This window comes from Jaculus jaculus, chromosome 4 (assembly GCF_020740685.1).
Source record: "Jaculus jaculus isolate mJacJac1 chromosome 4, mJacJac1.mat.Y.cur, whole genome shotgun sequence".
Lineage (NCBI taxonomy): Eukaryota > Metazoa > Chordata > Mammalia > Rodentia > Dipodidae > Jaculus > Jaculus jaculus.
This window is the reverse complement of record NC_059105.1, coordinates 145,160,463-145,183,933: the sequence shown is the minus strand read 5'-3', so window position 1 is coordinate 145,183,933 and position 23,471 is coordinate 145,160,463. Positions and strand designations below refer to the sequence as shown.

The following is a 23,471-nucleotide window of genomic DNA, read 5'->3' as shown; positions in this document are numbered from 1 at the left end:
ACTAGCAGGTGATTGGTTTTGTGAATCGCAAGTAGTGGAACTTGGTGCAGTGTGTTGAATAAACTTGCTGTACTGAGTTTCTTTAATATTCATGTATCAAAGTGAAAGACGACTTTCAGTAATATTGAGTTACTATTATGTTTAGATAGAAAATTTGGGAACATTTTGGAAATATCTTTATTATGTCCAAACTAAAGTTGTATAAAATATCTGTTACATTTCAAAATACAAACATATTATATAACTTATATTTCTTTATATAGGTTATATATAATATTGAAAAGAATCTCATGAATGCAGAAATCTATATATTAATAACTTATGATTTAACATCATTTATCTTATCTTTTGTTTATTATATATTTTTTATTATGCATATTTAAAAAAATATTTTATTTACTTATTTGAGAGAAAGAAAGAGAGAGAGGGAAAGCATGGGCACACCAGGGCCTCTAGCCACTACAAATGAACTCCAGATGCATGTACCACCTTGTGCATCTGGTTTATGTGGGTATTGGAGAATTGAATCTGGGTCGTTAGGCTTTGCAGGCAAGCACCATGACTGCTAAACCATCTTTCCAGCCCTCATATATCATTTTGTGTACTTATGAGATATTTGCCCTGACTACAGTCAAAGCATTTACATTAAGGAAATTATAATAATGGATTATGGACCATACCAAGAAAGCAATTAGAGCATCTAGGTTCAAAAGTAATTGCACAAGCAAATTATTCTAAGATAAAATTATGGGATTTAGCATGATAATGTTCAACTTATTTGCTATATTATGGTGAGGCAAACATATCAAACATTATAAAAGGCATGTTTAAACAAATGCAGTTTAAATAAGGCTAGTAAGGGTCCCACTCTATCCACATAAGATCCTAAGTAGGTGGGTGCTGATTTCAGATGCCACATTGACAAGATGAATGGGTGCCAAGGAAAAGCAAAAGGAATGTAGGGTATTTGCTCATATAATAGAAGAATTGAAAATATTTTCCATACAGAAAAGGCAATGTTGTGGTAACTGGACAGGGAGAAGGTAGGATTGTGAACATTATGGGTAAAGACATATTTAGACATAAGTAAGTCATAGCATTAAAAGGATAAGAGCCATTTGCAAGAAGAAAAATTGTGATCATGGAAGTTTACAGATCGTTTTGGGAAGCTAATTTTCTTTTTTTAATGTTGTTAATGGTACTTATTTATTTATTATTATGAGATATGGACATATTTTGTATGTAAACATCACATGTTTGCACCATCCTTTCCCTCCTCCCTACCCCTTTTCTGAAAAGGCCCTCCTCCTCGGGGATGCAGGTCAACCCTATGGGGATTGTGGGTCATTATGGGGGCAGCAGTCAGTTATGGGGGAGAGTTAGTGTCACTGTGCAAAATGTTCCAACTTGTAGGTCTAGCAATCTTTCCACCCCCTCTTCCACAAAATTCACTGAGCCATACTGGGAGCATTTCAGTTAATGGCATTTAGGAGCATCTAGATGTCTGGTTTGGTAGGTGCTGAACATCCTCAGTATTTTCATTTGACCTAGAATTCACTATGTAGTCTAGGGTGGCCTTGAAGTCATGGCAGTCCTCCTTCCTCTGCCTCCTGAGTGTTGGGATTAAAGCTGTGCCCTACCATGCCTGGCTCTAGATAAAGATCTTTTGATCATTACCCTAAAATAACAATAGAATGTCACTTGGCACTAAAAATTTTATTATTAACTCTTAGACAGTGTTTTTGTCTTACAAAACATTAATTGCAATATACCTGAAAACCAGTATGCATGGGGACAAAGTTCACATACATTATTCCTCATCTTTATTCCCTAAACAGCAAAAGGTAACAATTATCTGGTTTGATCTTTGTCTTGTATGATAAGTCATAACCAATTTTGGATGATTTACAGTATATGTGAGCATTTTATACAGGGACTCACGCACGCACAGATTATTATTTTTGTTGTTGTTTTGATTTGTTATTTTGAGACAGGGTTGTTCTATATTGCTCTGGCTGGTCTATTTGCTCTCTGGATGAGACAGACTGGCCTGGAACTCACAGTAATACTTGTGCCCCAGCCCCTTGAGTACTTTGAGTGTAAGTGTGAGCCACAACACTGGCTCCCGAAGTCTCTTACCACTTCACCTAGGCTAAGAACCATACTTACAGCCTTCAGCAAATAAAGGTTCTAAGACAGTCTCCTCTCTCCAGAAAAAAAATTGAGGAGTCATGCTCTGGAAGTTGTCCCGTAGGCAAGGGGGCCAGTGAGAGTCCCACTTAGACTACTTAATGAATTCCAGGTCAGCCAGAGCTAGAGTGAAACCCTACCTTGAACCCCCTTCCCCCCACAAAAATAAGGTTAAAGTAGGCTTAGTTTCTTCTTAGTTTCTTCAAATTTAGAAGGTCTCCCTACCCATCTCATCCCACCTCCAACTCTCCCACACTGTGTTCCAGTGTGAGGTTGATGGACAATTCTCACAAAGAACCAATATGTGGGCCTCAGATATCCCTGGGCACACGAAGTCCTGGGACCTGCCAAGGAAGATTATCAATGTAGGTGGACTACAGAGCCTCATAAAGCTGAATAAAAAATGCAAGCAGAAGAAACAGGAGGTCCCGGCCACTTCAGAGGAGCCACCTCCAAAGAGCCAGCTCCAGAGCCTGAGAACACAGGAAGGGTCCTGTGGATATATAGTTGTGGTGGTTTGATTCAGGTGTCCCCCATAAACCTAGGTGTTGTGAATGCTAGCTCCCCAGCTGATAGATATTTGGGAATTAATGCCTCCTGGAGGGAGTGTATTGTTGGGGGCGGGCTTAAGGGCTTTATAGCCAGTTTCCCCATGCCAGTGTTTGGCACACTCTCCTGTTGTTGTGGTCCACCTTCTGTTGGCCAGGGGGTGATGTCCACCCTCTGCTCATGCCATCGTTTTCCCCTGCCATCGTGAAGCTTCCCCTCGAGTCTGTAAGCCAAAATAAATCTCTTTTTCCCAGAAGCTACTCTTGGTTGGGTGATTTCTACCAGCAACGCGAACCGGACTGCAACAGTAAATTGATACCGAGGAGTGGGATTGCTGCTAGACACCTAACTGTGTGGCTTTGGCCTTTTGGAGCTGATTTTCAAGAGGAATGTGGGAGGATTTGAAACCTTGGCCTAAGAGATGCCTTGCAGTGCTGTAAGTATAGCTTGATAGACTATTCTGGTCTGAGCTGCAAGACCTGAATGCAGTAAGAACTATGGACTGTGAGGTTTGGCTTATGAGGGTGAGAAAGAGTTTTGCTTGGACTGGGCTAGCAGTTTGTATGAGAAGCTTGCTCTTATGCCGGTGTCCTGAGAAGTTGTGCAGGGTTGCTTTGTGTAGAAATGAACTGGTGTGTGCAGAGGGATATAGCACAGAAAGAAAAATCTTTGGGTGAACTGTTGCCCATTCAGCTGCAACTGAGAGATTACAACCTTTGAGACTGGGCTAGCTAACCTGTGCTGGGGCAACAGAAAGAATGTCGACTCTTTTGAAGGGGCCTCAGTGCTCAAGGAGTATCCTGTTCTTCAAAGTCTGCTTTATTCCCCCCTGGATTAACAAATTGGCACCCTACCTAGTATCCTGGAGTATAAGAAATGCTGGAAAGAGGGTCATTGAGTTTGCAACACGGTCTTGTGTTTTGGAAATGGCCATGGGCAGTGTGAAGCAGGTTTGCTGGTTGCCTGCATAGAGACCCCATGGGGCCATGAGGATAACTGTGGCTTGCAGTGGAGACCCAGTGGAGATGCTGGGACCATGAGATGGCTGCCGAGGAGCTGCCGGCCCCGATGAAGTTTCCCAGGATTGTGAGTAGTCTAGCTGGAGGGGCGGAATTGGGATGCCAGAGACTTGTTGCTGGTTAGAATTATCGGACTTGAAGATTTGTCACTGGCTAGAGTTGCTGGACTTGAAGCTACAGAGTTTGATGTTTGCCCTGGTTGTTTTAAATCTTGTATTGGTTGAATGTTTCTTTGCTTTGCCCAGTGCTATCTTTTGCAGTGTGAATATTTATTCTGTGCCATTATGGGTTTTTTAAGGTTATATTTTGGTATTATGGCTCAGTTAAAAGATCTTAAACTATGGGGATGTATGAATATCATTGGGATTGATAAAAAAAAAAAAAAAACTATGGGGATTTTAAAGTCAGACTGAATGCATTGTATTTTACATTATGTATGGGTATCAGTTTATGGGGGCCAGGGGCGGAATGTGTTGGTTTGATTCAGGTGTCCCCCATAAACCCAGGTGTTGTGAATGCTAGCTCCCCAGCTGATGGATATTTGGGAATTAATGCCTCCTGGAGGGAGTGTATTGTTGGAGACGGGCTTAAGGGCTTTATAGCCAGTTTCCCCATGCCAGTGTTTGGCACACCCTCCTCCTGTTGCTGTGGTCCACCTTCTGTTGGCCAGGGGGTGATGTCCACCCTCTGCTCATGCCATTGTTTTCCCCTGACATCGTGAAGCTTGCCCTCGAGCCTGTAAGCCAAAATAAATCTCTTTTTCCCAGAAGCTACTCTTGGTTGGGTGATTTCTACCAGCAATGCAAACCGGACTGCAACAATAGTTGACTTTTTATTGCAGACCATATGACTTATATGTGCAGAGGAAAGAAAATGGCAGCAACAAGTAATTAAATCCAGGTGTCAGAAGCTGGGAGTGGGGGGTGCTCGCCTTAAATCCCAGCACTTGGGAGGCAGAGGTAGGAGGATCGTGCAGTGAGTTTGAGACCTCTCTGAGACTATAGAGTGAATTCCTTGTCAGCCTGGACTAGAGTGGGAGCTTACCTCAGGGGAAAAAAAAAAAGACTTACCTGTTAAGGTTCTTACCTGTAAAGCCTAAGGACTCAGGTTCGATTTCCCAGTACCTATATAAGCACAAGGTGGTGCAGGTATCTGGAATTGTTTGCAGTGGCTGAAGGCCCTTGCATGCCCACTCTCTTTCTCTCTTTCCTTTTGCCTCTCTCTCTCTCTCTCTCTCTCTCTCTCTCTCTCTCTCTCTCTCTCTGTGAAGAAACACAGGTTCAATTATTTCCAAGATAGTTACACTACTGCTTGATTTCATGCCCCAAATTTAAATATCCTGGTTGGATTTACAGACTTGTGAAGAATGTATACTTCAAAATATGTGAAGTTTTAGGCAAAAGCAGTCCTTAAAGGTAACTATCTCTGAAAATTTTTTCTATAACTTGAAGTGAAATATCAGCTTAATGATTCTGTAAATGGTGGAATTCATCATGATGGTAAGAATGATGTTGAGACTATAAACCACTTCAATAGAATTTTCTATAGTGCAAGCCCTGTCTGACCTTATATACTATTTATGTAGACACATTGTGTATATGAAGGCAACTGAATTGAATTTTGAAGATTTATGCGACATCAAACAGTGGATTAAAGATAAAAGCAGCTACTGATAAGTAAAAGTACAATTTCAATCTAGAAAATCTTCTTCTGGAGCTCATTAACTTAACTACTACATATAGACTACATATAGATATACATACACAAATACATACATACATATATATATGTGTATGTATATATCTATATGTAATAGTTAAGTTAATATGGTCACATTACTGTGTGAACTTTTGAAGGCTTATTTTAAAATAATTATAGATTTCAGGTTTACAAAGGCTTATGTTTCCTGTTCCCTCGGTTTTCTTCAGTGGTCACATCATACACAATTATTGTATAGCAACAGTGTTGGGAAATTAACATTTGTACTGATGTGTGTGTGTGTGTGTGTGTGTGTGTGTGTGTGTGTATTTGTGTAGTTGCCATGCCATCTTATGCTTGTATAGCTTCATGTAATCACTACTATAAAAAAAAATAGAGAGCACCACAAATACTTCCCTGATTAATACACCTTTGTGTACTTTCACCCTCATCATCCTCACCATCCCCAACAGCTGACAAATAATAATCTGTTTATATCTGTCATTTTGTCATCTTGAAAATGTCTTGTAAATGAGATCATAATAAAGGATACCTTGTGAGACTGGTTATGCATCATGATGAATATATATATGTTTAATAGAGAAATTTAAATCTATCAGTTGCATAATTTCTAGGGACAAAATTCCACTTGATTTGATAACAAAGAATTTCTTTAAATGTAGTTTTCATTATAATAATGCTGAAAATTCATGAGAATTGATAACCTTTGGGTGAATAAGAATATTAACATTGCATGAAAAAAAAACATTTGATTGGGTTGACTATAAAATTGGTATTTTGTTTAGACTTAAGATTATCTTCTAATGGTTGTTTATTTTATATAACATCTTAAATGATCTGTTTTGTTATCTATAAACAGAGAAACAATTTGATGTGGTGCTGATGGAAGAAAATATAATTTAGCAATCAGCATTCAAATTTATTTTAAATTACATTCCCAGACACAGAAATATTAAAAAGGAATTAAGAATTTCTCTCCATTAGAGTTTTAGTTAGAACCACTTCATTAAATGACAGCTTCAAAGTAAATAGGCAGGCAATTATGTGTCTACACTAATCATACTAGCTGGTAAAATCGTTTCCTCACTTCTCATTTCCAGTTAGCTCCACAGAATAATGTTCTCTATAAGATAATGCTTCTGACTGAAGGAAACAAGGATGGCAAATAAGCAAGCTTAATTGCCAATAACATTTACATCTAAAACATTCTAATTCACAAATCCGCTTAGAAACTCCATAGCTAGCAGGGTGAATATTGATTTTCTTGTTTGTTTCCCTTACTATTTGTTTTCTGCAAAAGGAAATGCTACTATATACTTTAGTTTTCATGCATTTGTATGGGAATATCAGTTGATCCACCTTGGAAAGGCAAGCTGACTCATTCTGTAACATGAACAAGGTTCACAATGAGCAACGTCACAGCTCCATAAATGTGCACGTGTGTGCACAGGATATGTATGAATAAAGGAATAGAATAAGACAAAGAAAATGTGAAATCAAAATTCTAAATAGGGCTGTAGAAATGGCTTAGCAGTTAAGGCACTTGTCTGCAAAGCCAAAGGAACCAGGTTCAATTCCCTCAGATCTACATAAGCCAGATGCACAAGGTGGTGCATGTGTCTGGAGTTCATTTGAAGCAGCTGCAGGCACTGATGTGCCCATTCTCTCTCTATCTTCCCCTTTCTGTCTCTCTCAAATAAATAAATAAACAAAATATATATAAATAAATTTAATTGGTTCCTTCATACTTGAGATGGGGAAATATATATATCAATTATATAGATAATTCATGACAAATATAATTATTATTTTTTTGTTCATTATTTATTTATTTATTTGAGAGTGACAGACAAAGAAAGAGGCACAGAGAGAGAGAGAGAGAGAATGGGCACACCAGGGCCTCCATCCACTGCAAATGAACTCCAGATACGTGCACCCCCTTGTGCATCTGGCTAACGTAGGTCCTGGGGAATCGAGCCTCAAACCAGGGTCCTTAGGCTTCACAGGCAAACGCTTAACCACTAAGCCATCTCTCCAGCCCAAATTAAGTATTTTTTTAAGGAATCATTGTGGATTGTTCCATTTTCACTTTTACTGAAGCTAAATAGTCTTATTATTACTTTTCAAAATAGAATTACACTATTTTCCTTTATATATAAAACCCTGCAATACCTGCATAAATGCATCATGTGATAGCATAGAAAGGTAAGCCCAAGCCTGGGCAGTGTAAATACACAATCTCATATCATATTTTAGTATAATCAAGCAAATGAAGAAGGAAGGAAGAAAGTCAGAAGGAAGAGAGAAACAGCAAGGAAAGAAGGGAAACTAACCAATAACAAAAAGAGACAACTCCTCATTCATAAATAACCTCACTTCCACCTTTATTAACAGGTTGCTTTGTGTGTGTGTGTGTGTGTGTGTGTGTGTGTGTGTGTGTGTGTGTGTGTTTGTGTTTGTGTGTGTGTATGAATGCGTAATCTCCATTTGTAAAAACAAATTCTGTTTAGGAAAAGAATAATGTTTTCTCCTTGAATTGTCCTGATCACTAGTATAGACTTCACATCATTTCTCTCTATAAAATAAATTACATTGTTCACTAATGTATAATTATTCAATAAGCATAAGCATATATAATCTTTTGGAACATTGAACATATGCTTTTTGTTTTCAAAACAGAGCCTCCAGGTAGACACATAAAAATGAAACATGTATAGATGGTAGGTAGATGGACAGATGATAGATAGATAGATAAATAGGGATAGTAAGTTGCATATATGCATATATGAATGATATGGTAAAAGATCTTCTGGTTTATGGAGCCAGGGTAGATTTATTGTTCCTGACAGAGCAGGTGAAAAGTACAGAACAAATACTAGGATTTGTTAATATTAGAATAAACGTGGGCACCCAAATAATTAAATCTTTATGCCTTATTTCACAGATGAAAAAAAAAAAACAGGATCAAAACTTTGAAATAACTAATTATATTGTAATTATATGTTTTATGGAAAATTTTTAAATACTTAGACTGCTGGTTTTACAGACTGGTTGTGAAGAATAAATGAATATACAAAGGTTCAGCCAAAAGCAAACTCTCAATAAACATCTGTGAGTAAGTCTGTTACAGTGAAAATGGCATGAATTTGGCACAAACATATTAGCTTAAAATTCTATATCATTGCATTGTAGATTTTATTTGTCATTGCTCTTTCTCATTTTATAGTCTTTAATCATTGTGACAACCTTTTGGATAATCATTACAATATTTTATAATCAATAACCTAAATGAAAACTTACCATTTGGTGGACTTATCATATAATTAATCATTCCATACCTCATAAAATTTTTCTTTTACAAAGGGCATTTTATCTCCATGGGATAATATAATCTTGATAAATATTTTTAATTTGAAGGTAGAATTTCTATTACAGCAAAGATAAAGTAAGTTGTACAGAAAAAAATAAATTAATTGACAATGCTTTGATTTTTCTAGTCTCTAGTGAAAATTGACCATAGAAACACCAACAATCCATTAACTAATGGATTAGTGAAGACCTTATTAAAATTTTCATGAGAAAGATGACAGTGGGACTTGCTGATATCTGTGATACAACTCTTTTCCATAAATATAAATTCAATCTATGACACATGTGAATAGTTTCAGTTTTGTTTTATTTTAGTGGAAATTAAGTAAGCAGTTGTTTTACCCTTTGAGTTATAGTGGGAGGGAAAAGAGATATATCTCCTGAAATAGGATTGTGGGAATAGACAACATTAATCTCTTGGTAAATTTTTTATGTCTTCAAAATAGCATGGAATTAGATTATCAGGTCTATCATAGTTATAACTAGGAGTGTAGGAAATCTGTAGTTTTCATCTTAGTTGTATCTGATTTGAAGACTTAATGAAATAGTGAACATAAATATCTGAGTGTTTTTCATTTTGCAATGGCTACATAGGTAATGATAGCTCTGTGTCTGATCTTTGGTTTTGAACCCATCATTGCTAATCAGATCATGGATAGGATTTGATCCAGCATGCATATGCACATACGCTACACAGGTTTTTCTAAGCATTTGCAATTAGAATTAAGAGAATTTATCACCCCTGTCTCATTGAAGCATGGACACATAACCCAGAATGTAAATATAGCCTGGAATTTTGACAAGAAGAAAGGAGGGACACACATCAAAGCTGAGAATTAGAAGTACCAATTCAATGTCAATTAGAATATGGCTATGCTTCCAGTGGAAGCATTCGCATCTTAGTGCTTTTAAGATGTCAACATATGAAATTCTGAGGACAAAGAAAGACGTTTTTGGAAGTACTAGGTATTAATGACTGAAATTATGGATATCTTTTAATCTTTGGCTTCTAGAATCTTTCATTCTTATTTTGGAAGATACAGCTCAATTCTTCATTCGTAGGACCAAATATTATGTTGAAATCTTTTTTTTTTTTTTTTTTTAAAAAAGGAAGCCACTCAGACTGCGTCCTCTCCCTCCAACTCCCCAAAAAGAGAAGGAACGATCATCAATAGCAAATGGCACTTGCAGAAAAGCAACACCAAGAGCCAGCTTCACGCTCAGGAGAGAATGCTACACCTCCTCCTCGTGGTTTCCGGTGCTCTACACAATCAGAGAAACTTCTCTAGTAACGAACTATAGAAATGATCTCTGAAAGTATAGTCTTATGTTGAAATCTTATTTTGCATCTTGTAGGACAGCATGCCTGATTTCTAAAATGTTCTCCAAGAAGTCACAGAGGTAAGTTTTACACGGGTCTCTTATTGTACAAGACAAGATATTTATGAATCATAGGATTCACAGCTGATGGGAGAATCATATGCAGGAAAAAAGGTGTTCCTCACACAGTAGCCAATTTGGATTGGGATATCAAAATCATGAATCTAAAGGAAAGCATAGTGATGCTACAAGAAGCATTTTGGATGAGGCCAGAATTTCTATATCCAGAATAAGTGCCCTCAGTGCCTTTGACAGGGATTCACTGTTATAACCCACCTACTTGGCTTTCACTTCTGCTACAATTACATCAGGGTAAGTGGTTAGATAAGAACTATAAGTAGAATATCATATTGCAAAGTTCTGGCATAACTTAAGCACTATGGAGCCTTTTAACCATGAAATGTAGGAAAAAACTGAGAGATACCCACAAAACTAATTATATTGTTCACCTGGTTATTAAGATCCTTGTAACAGCAGAGACTTAGGCTGGTCATCTGTGAACCTGGAAGAAATATTTTAGCCTTTACTAGTAAATAGGACTTACTAAGAAGTAAAATTCAGATTATGAAGCTTTGGAACACACACACACACACACACACACACACACACACACTACAGGGATGTCTTGCTAATGGCCTGCTATTAAAGTTGCACACCACACTGTATAATTAGGGGATCAGATAAGATAACAGTTTAGTTCATAGATGGGCAGATTGGGTCACACGTGCAGTGTGATATTGTGGATCAGGCATATGGCCCCATCACAGCCCTGAGGCATGCCCAGGAGCTGACTTTCAAAATGTAATAAAGCCAGTTGCATAATGAAAGCCTAGTTACAGTAAAAAAAACAAAACAAACAAACAAACAAACAAAAACAAACAGAACTAACTTCTAGGATTCTGCTTCTCCTGTTCGTATGTTTCTCCTATCTTGGATGTCCAGATGTTCTATCAGCATTCCTACCAGCAATTACCTTTTGGAGCACGGTTGAATCTCTTGAGTTTTAGGCCCAAGAATAAAATGGCTTACTTACAATGTCTCTGCACTACCTTCAGAAACGTTTCTTGCTCTGACCATGTCACTGGGCTGAGCATGTATCTCTCTTGGCAGAGTGCTTGGTTAGTATGCATGAGGCCCTGGGTTGGGTCTTCATCACCTTAAAAAAAAACAATAGGTCAGGTATAAATTTTTTATTACTGCCTTACAAATTTCTATAACCAAGTCTCAAAATAAATATTATTACCATAGAATGCTACAATCCAGTCATCTAGGTTGGGTCACAGTGAGATAAAACCACAGTGTTGTTAAGCCAGCTAGCTGTATGTTTCACAAAAGCCCTGAATGAGATTCCATTTTTCTTGCCCCATCCCTTGTCTTGTGAAAACTTCTGATGCTCCTATCTTCAGCTTGAATCCTGTTCCATCTCTCTAAATGTTCTTCCATGGTATCATAACAACACCAGACAAAGATATTTCAATCCTTTGGCATTGCTAGACCCTTCTGAAGATGCAGGTCTCAGAATTTTCATGCATGTCTGACCCACATATGCAGCATGTACTCTGCTTACTGCTCCCCAGGTCTGATTAAAATGAGCTCATGAATATATTCAAATAGCATCACCACTTTTGAGATGGTGCAGTGTTTAAGTTCTGTGAACATTAGACTATGACAGATGATCAGATACACTCAGTTCTGAAGTAAAAGAATGAGGTTTTACCTTTGTCAAAGTATTTTACAAATTATAGGTGAGTTGAGAGGCATTTACTTGCCAGGACAAAGTCTGCACCCTTAATGAGGATAGGCATGTCACATGTTCTTGAAAGATCACACCTGTGATCTGCAGATAGTATCACCACCTACTTAAATTTTAAGTAATTTGCTATTTTCTGTGCCTTATTTAACTGATAAAAAGACACTGGTGTGTAAAGATCTTGTTGAATAAACTGATACTAGTTTTGCAATTCAAAAGAAAATAAAGATAGTGTTATGTTGGATAGGACCAAAGTTATGGGTCTAGAGTGCTTCATCTTTATCAAAAATATAAGAGCTAATGTAGTAGCCACATCTCTGGGGAAACACAGACTAATACTAAGTCTAGGGACTTGGAAAAGACAGATGAGCAATCATCTGTGCCCAGCTCCAGTGGGTTTGTACTGAATCTCTATCACATCACTTCAGGAAACCCTCTGACTGGCAGACTACAGAGGTAGTTTGGGTTTTCAGGGAACACAGCCAGTTCAGATTCAACGTCCCCTCCTTGAAGTTTCAGTTCTTCACCTTTACTCCAACCTTGGTTGTTACTGTGTTACTAAAATATATTACAGCAAGATGATTGTACGTGCTGCTAATTTAACATGCCCAAAAGATGTGAAGAGAAGAACCAACAGCAGAAACTTTTCAGAAAATGTATAATTAAGAACCTGCTGAGCCTGTACTTATTTTACTCCTAGATTTTGAAATTTTGTTAGGCAATGTTTTCTTTCTGCATTGCCTATCCTTTAACATGTTCATGCAGTCACTATTTTATGGCTTGTTTCTTTCATCTTCATACTAAAACATGGAATGCTCATGTACCTTGTGTATGCATTGCAAACTACTGAGTGTCTCTGTGGTTACTCTCTCAGTGACTTTTGTGTCTTCCAATGGTTCCTTTTTACTCATTTGCCTCTTTCAGTTGAACAATTCCTTCTAGCATTATTATTAGAATGGTATATCCGAGGTGCAGTCTCTCAGCCTTTGTCTGCCAGTGCCCTCATTTCTCTATTTTTCAAAGGACAACTTTGCTGGCTATAGTATTCTTGGTTGGTAGGAGATTTTCCCTCTTCAGAACTGAAAATCTCATTCACACTGTACTTGGCTAAGTGGGATCATACATGTTACTTATTTCTTTTATGTTGTAGTCTGAGCTTCTCTTTTTTCTTTTACTATTGAGAGCTTGATTGTGGTTTCTCTTTAGATAGACTGGGTTAAGTTAATATTAACTGCTGAGCTTTGGTATGGATATTCCTATTTAGTATGGATATTTCTAAATGTTTCTAGATTTTGGAAGGCTTCTTACATTAGTTTTTTGACTAACACTTGCACTTTGTTGTCAATCTCAAATCTGTTTTAACCAAATTACTTGAATTTTGCTCTTTTATTACTTTCCCATTGCTCCCAGAGGCTTTCTTCATTCTTCTCCATCATTTTCCCTTTTAATGCTCCTCCCTGTATACTTTTCAGTAGTCTGTCTTGAAGCACACTACTTTTTTCATCCTGCTGGGTCAACTGTGATGCCTTCTATTGCATTTTTTCACTTGCTAAGTATATTTTTTAGTTCAATGATCTCAATTTGATTTTTCAAAGAAATATTTCAATCTATATGTTAAATTTATGTGTTAGATTATTGGATTGCTCTTCGGTGTTTCCTTGATTCCCACTGAGGCTCCTTCAGCAACCATTTCAAATTCCCTGGGAATTCACCCACACTTGTTATTGTCTGGTTGGGTCTAGCACTTTCTTTTTATGGTTAGCTAAGGTCATGAATTCCTGAAAAGGCTTGAATTTTGATGTGGGAAGCCTGGATGTTGATGGCTGGGATACTTATTCTAGCCTTCATAATGTGTCTTGCTTTGTACCAATCTTTCTGGATTCTATGCCGGCTCTTTTTTCCCTGAGCCTGTTGTCGCTTCTGCTATATCAGCACTAGAGGGCGATGTGTGTCCAGGCTTGCAGTAAAATTTGTTGCCCCAGTTTTATGTTAAACCCCAAATTGGTATATTCCTCAGAATTAATATCTAAAAAAGGGTAAACTCCCATTCAGAGTTTCTTTGGAGCTAAGGAAAACTTAGTCCCAGGATCCGATGCTATGTATTGGCCATCAATACTGCTAAAGTGGCGTCACAGCCTTGGGTCAGACTAGTGTAACTCTAGGGTCGGACCAAGCTTTACACTGCTATATGCTTCCTTCTGCTCCTTCGGCCTTAGTCGATGCTGGTGGAATAGAAGCTTGATAGACTGGAGTCATGAGTCTGTGCCGGGAGCTGTGGCTGTGCGGGCTCTCCACTGGGGAACACTGATCTGCGCATGACAGGATTTCACCAAGTCTTGCCCAAGATGAGAGTAATGGTGCTGACAATTCCTTAGCCATCAATGCTCACATTAACCAGAGTTGCACTAGAGTCTCATAACCACAAAAATTGTGCACAGTCTTAGGGCATGCCAAGGCCAAAACCACAGCTGGCTCAAAGGTGACTTTGACCAAACAAGGCACAGGTCTCTGCCTGACAGTACTAGCCTAAGGGTTACATTGTTCAGTGATAGAGGACTGGGATATAGACACCCCTTGTCTACTAAAGCTGGTGCTTCGCTCTATCAGCTGTGCACCTCAGAGACACAGGGACCTATATAGACTGCTGACAAGATCCAGTGTCCCAGACCCACTGCAAGGCTGGCAATGACTCAGACCAAACTGAAATATTTCTCACCAGCTTTCAGGCCAGTTCTAGAGTCTCTGATCCTTGTTCTGAGAATGGACCTTGGGTTTCTACCTATGTGGGGTTTCACTGCAGTGGGTCTAACACTGAACTCCAAAACTAGCTCTGTGCTTTGCTTCCAGTGGGTGGAGTCTTTCCCACCCTGCTGTGCTGCCCAAGGTTAGAAGACTGATGGGAGAGGAAGTCTCTGGGCTCCTGGTTAACATGATTTCAGAGGCTCAGTCACTGGGATTGGACCCAGAATAGGAGTTACCAGGTTCTACCAAATATGCAGGTTCTCCATATTGAAGCCTGTTGTGGTGTCAAATCTAGGAGTGAGCTCAATTCTCTTTCCCTCCCCACAGAACGAAACAGCTCTCCCTTTCCTACTTGATGTTGGGAAAGAAATGAAACAGACTGCTCTTTCTTCCCACCTTCTTCAATTTGCCTTCTCTCCCTTTATACAAAAACCAGTAATATGGGCTTTAGCCTGGTGTCCTTAGCTCTTGTGATGTTGGTTTGTTGATTGAGTAACTGTTAGAACTGGAATCTTCACAGGGAGAACTGACATTCTACTTTCTATTTCTTTTTTTTTTTTTTTTTAACCAATGAAATGTCCAAAATTCCAAATTACCATTCTATTATTAATCTAAATTCAGTTCATCCTGTACATTTTCAAGCCTACAGTTAAATTTCAATCTGAATTTTGCTGTCTTGATTCTCTTACTTCCTGTAGATAACCGACAGGAGATTAGGACAGCAATGTAAATGCTCCACACATCTTCTCCTAGGTCTATATAAAAATGCAAAGCCGTGAACTTGCAATCTTCTTCCAATCAGGATTACACATGCAGTCATTCACTGACATCCTAATGGCCACTTTGTCTAAACTCCATGCATAATCAGTATTCCATTGCTTCCTAGAGATGAGGTCACACTTTACTAAAGCCCATCCAGGAGAGCAAGTCAGTTCCATGTTCCCACTGATTTTATTTTTAGTTTTCAATTTTATTAGCATACAAATAATCAAGTTGCCTTATGGTAACTTTCAATCAAATTGTAGTTATTTTTAAATATTTTATTTTTTTGTTTATTTATTTATTTAACAGAGAGAGAATGAAGGAGGGAGAGAGAGAGAGAGGGAAAAAGAGAGGGAGAGGAAGAGAGAGAGTCAATGGCCATGCCAGGGCTTCTAGCCACTGCAAACGAATTCTAGCCACGTGCGCCACCTTATGCATCTGCCTTAAGTGAGTACTGGGGAATAGAACCTGGGTCCTTATGTTTCACAGGCAAGTTCCTTAATTGCTAAGCTGTCTCTCCAGTCCCTAAACTGTGGTTCTTCCTTCTCTTTCTCCATTGTTTCTCCCTCCTTTCTTCCCTCCTTTATTCCTTCCCCCTTGCCTATTTTTACACTACATGTTTATTTTGTTCCCTCTCTCATCTTTCTGCTCACCTCTTGTTCTCCTATTATTGTGAACACCTCAATTCATAGTCTATGCTCACTCCCACTTCCCATTATTTATTGACATATGGGCATTAAAAGTAAGAATCCTCATATAAGTGAAAACATGTTGATTTTTGTCTTTCTGGGCCTAAGCTAATTCACTTAGTATTATTTTCCCAGTCTACCCATTTTCCTGCAAACTCAACAACTTCCATTTCTCTTCATAGCTTAGTACAGCTTGGTTGTGTGTCAGTACCACATTTGCATTATCCAGTTTATCAGTTGATAAACTTCTAGGTTGATTCCACTTCCTCGCTACTATCAGTAGAGCAGCAATGAACATGGATGTACATAGCTCCATGGTACCATATGAAATCCTCTGAGTGTATGTAGAGTTGGGTCACATGGTAGTTCAAATTTTTTGTTTTTTGGGAAACTTTCACACTGATTTCTATAGGCCTGTACCCGTGTACACTCCCACCAACAACGAAGATGGTTTGTCTTTTCCCCAGTCTTGTTAGAGTTCGATGTCATTAGTTTATTTTGTTGTTTATGATAGCCATTTTGACTGGGATGAAAATAAATACCAAAGTGATTTTGGTTTGCATTTTCCTTATGACTGAGGATGGTGAACTTTTTTTTAAAACTATCTGTTGGCCAATTGTGTATCATATTGTCAGAAGTCTATGTGTGTGTACGTGTGTGTGTTTGCATGAAAGTGTCACAAGACAACTTTCCAAGTTTGGTCTTTGCCTTCCACCTCCTTTGAGGGACTCCATTCTCATTCATGAGTTTGCTGCCAGCTGGTCTGCATGTTTCTGGAAAATTCCTGTCTCCACTTTTCATGTCTTTGTCAGCGTACTGGGATTACAGTAGCTCGCATCTGGGTTGTAGAACTCAGGTGCTGAGGCTTGCACAGTAAACACTTTATCCACTCATCCATCTCCCACCCCCCCCCATTTCTTATGAACTATGTTTTAGAATATCTGGACAAAGAGATAACCGTATCACAGTTCTGACACAGATATCAACTTACAATTTTCAAAAAGAAAGGAAGATTTATTGTAAGATCCACTGGTTGTAATGTTGTTGGAATAGAGGAGTAAACAGTGCAGAACCCAGTCCTGACACTGCACCTGCCAAGCAGGACACCCTGGATTCTAAGAAGCTTTGTGAAATAAACCACTGCCACCATTCCTAGAGACCAAGCTGCCATCAGCATTGTTGGAGAAGCATGATTCCCCATGTCAGTCAGGTGAGAGTGCTTGCAGTAAGCCAAGTCCAAACTTCAAGCTTGCTGGTGAGTGGTGTGGGGGTAAATATAATTCTTACTTGCAGCACCACAGTACAGGGAAGACTCTAGAAGGAGGAGCTGAAGACAAATCAAAAGAACAAGAAAAGCACTGGCCTTCTCCTGGCTGCCCAAGGCAGAATCACTATGACCATCACTGCATCCTTCTCCGCTTCGTGTAGCTTCTCCGGAGCATACATAACTCCCCTCCCTAAGCAGAGAGAGGAGAACGTTTATGGAACTTTCCTACTGCCTTTCACTACAGATAGATAAAAACCAAGGCCTCCCCAGGCCTGCATAGCCATATACATCTAATTTTGCCTCTGCTGCAAATCTCAATGACTACCTCTTTCTGCCATAACAAATGTTCTCACCAAGGACTGGTGATTCACAAACATATTGAGTTTATTCCTATCCCTTGTTTTCCATTGCCTATTCCTCGAGTGTGAAATAACTTTCCTCAGATAGTCCCTACTTGCCTCCTGTTCTCCATGCAGCATCCCAACTCAGAGGTCAGGTTATAGGTCTTACAATTCTTCTGTGCCATACTTAGGTAGCCCATGGTGTGGCACTGGCTCAAGCTAGCTCTTTCAATCTCATAGCTTAGATGTTTCTACAGGTTGAATTCAAAGATGAACCTGTCAATTACATTTATATCTTTACAAAAATCAGAATAAAGTCAAAACTGGTGGCTTTTGAAGTTTTATTTATTATCCTAGGTCAGTAATAAAGTCTCATGAATTAAATAATTATTTTTCTTTTTTTTTTTTGAGACAGGATCTCATGTATATTAAGGTAGCATTGACATCACTGTGTAGCTGAGGATGATCTTGAACTTATGATCCTCCTTTCTTTCTTTCTTTATTTATTTTTTTTAATTTAGCATACAAAGTAATAGGTTTTATTAAGGCATATTTATATACTTTGTTATGTTTCAGGCAATCCCCTTCCCCTACTCTGCTTGTCTGTCCCTACGCCACACCCAACCTCTATACTCATACTCCTGCAGCCCACAGTAGTCTTTCTGGCTTCCCATCACATGCGTGTCATTACCTCTCCTGTATTCTATTGGTTTGTAAGAACTTTGCTTTCTCTTTCATAATCCCTGTGACAGTCTATGCCCTACAAACACATATATAATTATATATAAATGTACATATCATGTAATTTCAAGCCTTGAAAGCTGAATGACATATGCCAAGTGATAATTTAGACATTTAAACCAATTTCTAGAGTAGACTCCCCCACCCAGTTTTAACTATTTCTATTTTTTAAATGTTGGCATTCACCTCAAAACAAGAAATTCAACTTGATAAAGAGGAATACAATAACACCTGAGATATAGTAAATTATGTCTTGGGAAATAATTTTTTAACTAGGAATAATCTCTAATTAAATGAACTTTGACTGAAGTTTAATTCATGTTTGCTTTTCAACACAATACTTGAAAGCAATTGTTAAATTCTTTTTTTTTTAATTTAATTTATTAGTTTTCAGTAAATACAGGCAGTTTGGTACCATTATTTAGGCTCATCTGTGATCTACCCCCTCCCATTAGACCCTCCTTGTTATTGAAAATGGGTCGTGCATTGTGGAGTTAGCCCCCAGTTATTAGTATGATAAATGTCTCTGAAAATCATGACCCAACATGTAACTCTGACATTCTTTCCGCCCCCTCTTCTGCAAGATTTCCCTGAGCCATGTTGGATTCATTTTTGGTCTGCTTCAGTGCTGAGGTGTTGGGGGCCTCTGAGGCTCTGGCTCACTGATTTGGTAGGAGTTGATTTTTCTCTGCATTGATCTCCTTCCCCTTTGTGCTGGTATCCAGTTCACAGGAAAACATCACCCTTGTGATCCTCCTTTCTTCACCTTCTGAGTACTGGTAATACAGGAATGTGCTGTTTTCTCTGATATATGTGATGTTAGGGGATTGAACTCAGGTTTTGATCATGCTATGCAAACACACCCATCAACTCACATCCCCAGTAATGAAAATAATAAGAATGAAATCCCATCTCCACCAAGTATGAATTTTGACTAGATCAATAAAAGTGATGGCTGGAATATAAAACTAAGTCTGATAAAAATAGGGAAAAATTTATCATGGCATTAAAAGTTGAACATAAAGTAACAAACCACTATGTAGTAATTATTTTTCAGTGTGTAAAGAGTTGAGGCAGTAGCTCAGTGGTAGAGTGTTTACCTAGCATTTGAAGGGTTATATGGGTTCTATGCCCAGAACTACAAAAGTCAATAGCTTCCTAGGTATATCTCCTTGATATATTATATACACTTGCCAGAAAATACAGACGGTTATAATGATTTCTACAGCATGGTGACTCTAACATTGGTTATACTTAAGTTTCATATGGATATATTAAACATTTTACATGCACCAGGATATAGAAATTGAGTGCAGAATAGCAACAACATACAGCATATAGTACCCTACAGTTTTCTTTGGAACATTTCCTTCTTTGTAAAGATAATTTTTGTTGAAGTTTGCCTTTTCAACATGACCATCTGAAGCTACTATCTTTTCTTCTAGGAGACAAACTGCCTTGGGAATAATCACCTAAGAAGTCAACTGAACAAGGGATTAAAAAAACGTATAGTTAATGAATGGATGCAATAGTGGAAGAAACACAGGATGAGGATAAAAAATAGGAAGAAGGAATTATAGAGAGAATTCTAAAACTGTGAAGGAAATAAGTAATACTATTAGGTAACATGAGCAGAATATATGTGCATACCCCAAATATTAAATTATATCTGAATTTCAGAAATGTAGGTTGTTTAAGAGGCCTCTTCTATAGCCTGTTTTGAAACCCTGATTCCTCCATGTTTCTTTTTGGTAAAAATGGTTTTCTGCAGCTCACCCCAAGCATCTGCATTTGCACTTATCTGCCAAGATGATTCCGGCAAAGGCAGCCAGCTATGTAGTACATTTATTTTGTGTTTTATATACTTTTGGAACCACTGTGCTAAAATTATTACAGATTTTCTATAAATAAATAGCATCTCTTCAAGGAAAGAAAAAAATTGCTAACTTATGCCAAGAATATCTCATGAGTCTAGTAAAATTGGCCATCACTATGAGTTTAAGTATATCTTATTTTAAGGCCTTTAAAGAAAGAAAGAAAAAATTCCCAGAAAAATTTCAGTACCAATGTTGGCATACTTCCCAGTGAGGTGTTGATCAGTGAGACTTCTTGGGTCCCCAAAACAATACACAGTATTGCCAAGGCTATTGGTTGCCTATGAGAACTAGATGGTAAGACTCTTGCTGAAGATGCCACAATGCTTGAGCTGCAGGCCATTGAGAAATCAAGCTAGAACTGAGTTGGAAAGTTCCTCCCTGCTGACTAGTGCTTATAGTGCTGGAAAGTGTGCTACTTAGCCTGCTGGAGGAAAAAAGTCATCTGGAGATGCTGGAGAGATGACTTAGCAGTTAAGGAGCTTGTCTATGAAACCTAAGGACCCAGGTTCAATACCCTAGAACCCATATAAGCCAGATGCACATGGTGGCACATACATCTGGAATTCATTTGCAGTGGTTTTGGTGCACCCATCCTCTCTCTATGTCTCTCTCACTCTCTCTCTCTAATAAATAAATTTAAAAAATAGGCTATTTTAAAATTCATCTGAAGCCTTAATCAGCAGTAGACCCTGTAGGATGCACAAGTGGCCAACTAAGCAAGATGCAGTTACTAGTGCAATAATGGCATGTCTATTATAATAGTGACCAACTACTCTCTAAATCAATTTAAGGGCTGCTTCATGAAGGTAATTAATGTCTGATACTGAAAACCAAATCAAAACCCTATGGGAAATTTACTATTTTTTGACTATATAGATATATTAGGCCCATGGAATTGCCCTATAAATTCCTATGCAATGTACACATATTACTGCTGCCATTACATTTGATTAGTTAAGTCTCTCTTATTAGATGGCAGTGACTCCTGGGGAGACTTAAGACTTATCCAAGAACCAGGAAATGACAGTTGAGTGTTCAGCACTTAGTGATAGCAACTACAGCAGAGTCAGTGACAGAAAAAAAATGTGACAGACAAAAGATGAGGAGGGGTGCTTTGGAATGATGTCTCCCTGACAGAAAGTCATCATTGTATTACTGACTTCATAGCATCTGTCATTATCAGTATAAGTCCTACATAATAGTGGGCTCACCAACAGGTTGCATGGATAGTGGAGGAAGGCACAGAAAAAAAAAATATCAATGTAGAATAGGAAATAGAAGGAAAAATGTCTGGGTTCAATGGAGGGGGACTGAGATGAGAGGCAAAAGGAGGGTGCTGAGAGATTGTTTTTTTAAGTAAAGATTTTAAAATTTGTATTGATTGTAAAAGTCCAACCTAGCTTCTTTTTCCATTTTATTTCTTTTTTCTACTTTTTATGAGAGAGAGAGAGAGAGAGAGAGAGAGAGAGAGAGAGAGTGAGAGTTGGGGGAGGGGGAGTATGGGTGTACCAGGGCCTTCAGCCACTGCAAATGAACTCCAGATACATACATCACCTTGTGCATCTGGCTTTTACATGGGTCCTGGGAACTAGAACCAAGTTCCTTTGACTTTGCAGACAAGTGCCTTAACTGCTAAGCCATCTCTCCAGCTCCTCCCCGATTCCTTGTTGGAGGCTACAGTAATATAAATGTAGCATCAGTTTTTACTTATTTTATTTCACAGTTAAGAAAAAGAAAATGAACACCATCTAAGTACAAAACTCCACTAAAATATACCTTGTTTACAAACTCAGAAACAATTAGGCCTATAGTTGCCTTAATATTGTATAACACAATTTATTTGCTCCTTTGAAAGGATTTTCATGATACAGAATAACCAGAAGCAATGAGAATTTTAGATAAAATGACATTGAAAATTGAGGTGTCTTATTGCTAGGCTCAAGTGGTCCATGTCTATGTTGTGGAAATCAGGGGTCTCCCACAAGGACATAACTCTTCAGTGTGTGCATGTCAGTTTTACAGAATTGGATGATGAAAACTCAAACCATTTCTGGATTTTTTTTTTTTTTTGAGGTACTTCACCATAAGGTACCATGGGATCCAAAGGAGAAGGAATCCATATTGCTCTATGCTCAGATTCTGCCTTGCTCATGAAGGGATAGCTGTATAATTCTGCATATCCTTAGGCCTTTAGAGAACCATATTTTCCTATGATTTGTAAATGAATAACTTTGAATTATAATCATACTTCAGACTATAAGAAACACATATCCTTCTCTAAAGTTTCCAAGAGTTCCTAGAGATTGTGCTTGTATATCTGGCTTGTTACTTATTAGCTCTTATGCCAAATTCTTTGTTTTGGCTGGGTTCTTGTTGATCATTCTGGCCACCACTGTACAACCACACATCTTCCTCCAGTCTTTCTGCTCTACTTTACCCCAGAAAGTGAATGTAGAAACTCATTCCCCAAAGGCAGGGGAAGAGAGAGTCATTGGGAACAGTGGTTGATAGGGATATATTAAAAGCTGGCACTTACACAAATGATAGCACAGAATATGAGGACACATTTTCCATATTTGCACATTACACATTGTGTCACAGAATTTTAAGTAACAGCCAGCCCTTCCTTCTACTTTATTCTGCATTCAGGTTGTTTGGAAAAGTATTTTGCTTAGCTCTTTTTACAGTATTCTTTATCTCTTTTTTAATACTTCATCCTTTTCTCATTCTCCACCTCTACTTAAGAGAAAAAAAGGGAGCAAAACCAATAAAATTGCAAAACAAACATCAAAGAAAAGTGAAAGAAAACACATAAGCACGCATTTGCACGTGTGCACGCGCACGCACACACACACACACACACACACACACACACATGCATATATATACAAACTCCCTGCTTTTGGATTTACCTATTTAAAGATAAAATTATTTTTGCATTAAAATAATCTTTATACAATAGTGGGAACAAATATGTGCTATTATGTAAAGCAGTTAATTGTTTTTAACTGTTCTATCCAAACAATGCATTATGTTTTCTCTTTTCACAATGAGAAAAATAATATTTTAGAGATGC

General features: G+C 38.1%; 1 non-coding gene across 1 annotated transcript; it reads right to left on the bottom strand.

The window, feature by feature from the left end:
• Positions 1-9,959: 9,959 nt before the first annotated feature.
• Positions 9,960-10,173, bottom strand: LOC123460314. The gene has a single exon (XR_006636888.1). It is a non-coding gene; the product is annotated as a small nucleolar RNA U3 (small nucleolar RNA).
• Positions 10,174-23,471: the final 13,298 nt, after the last annotated feature.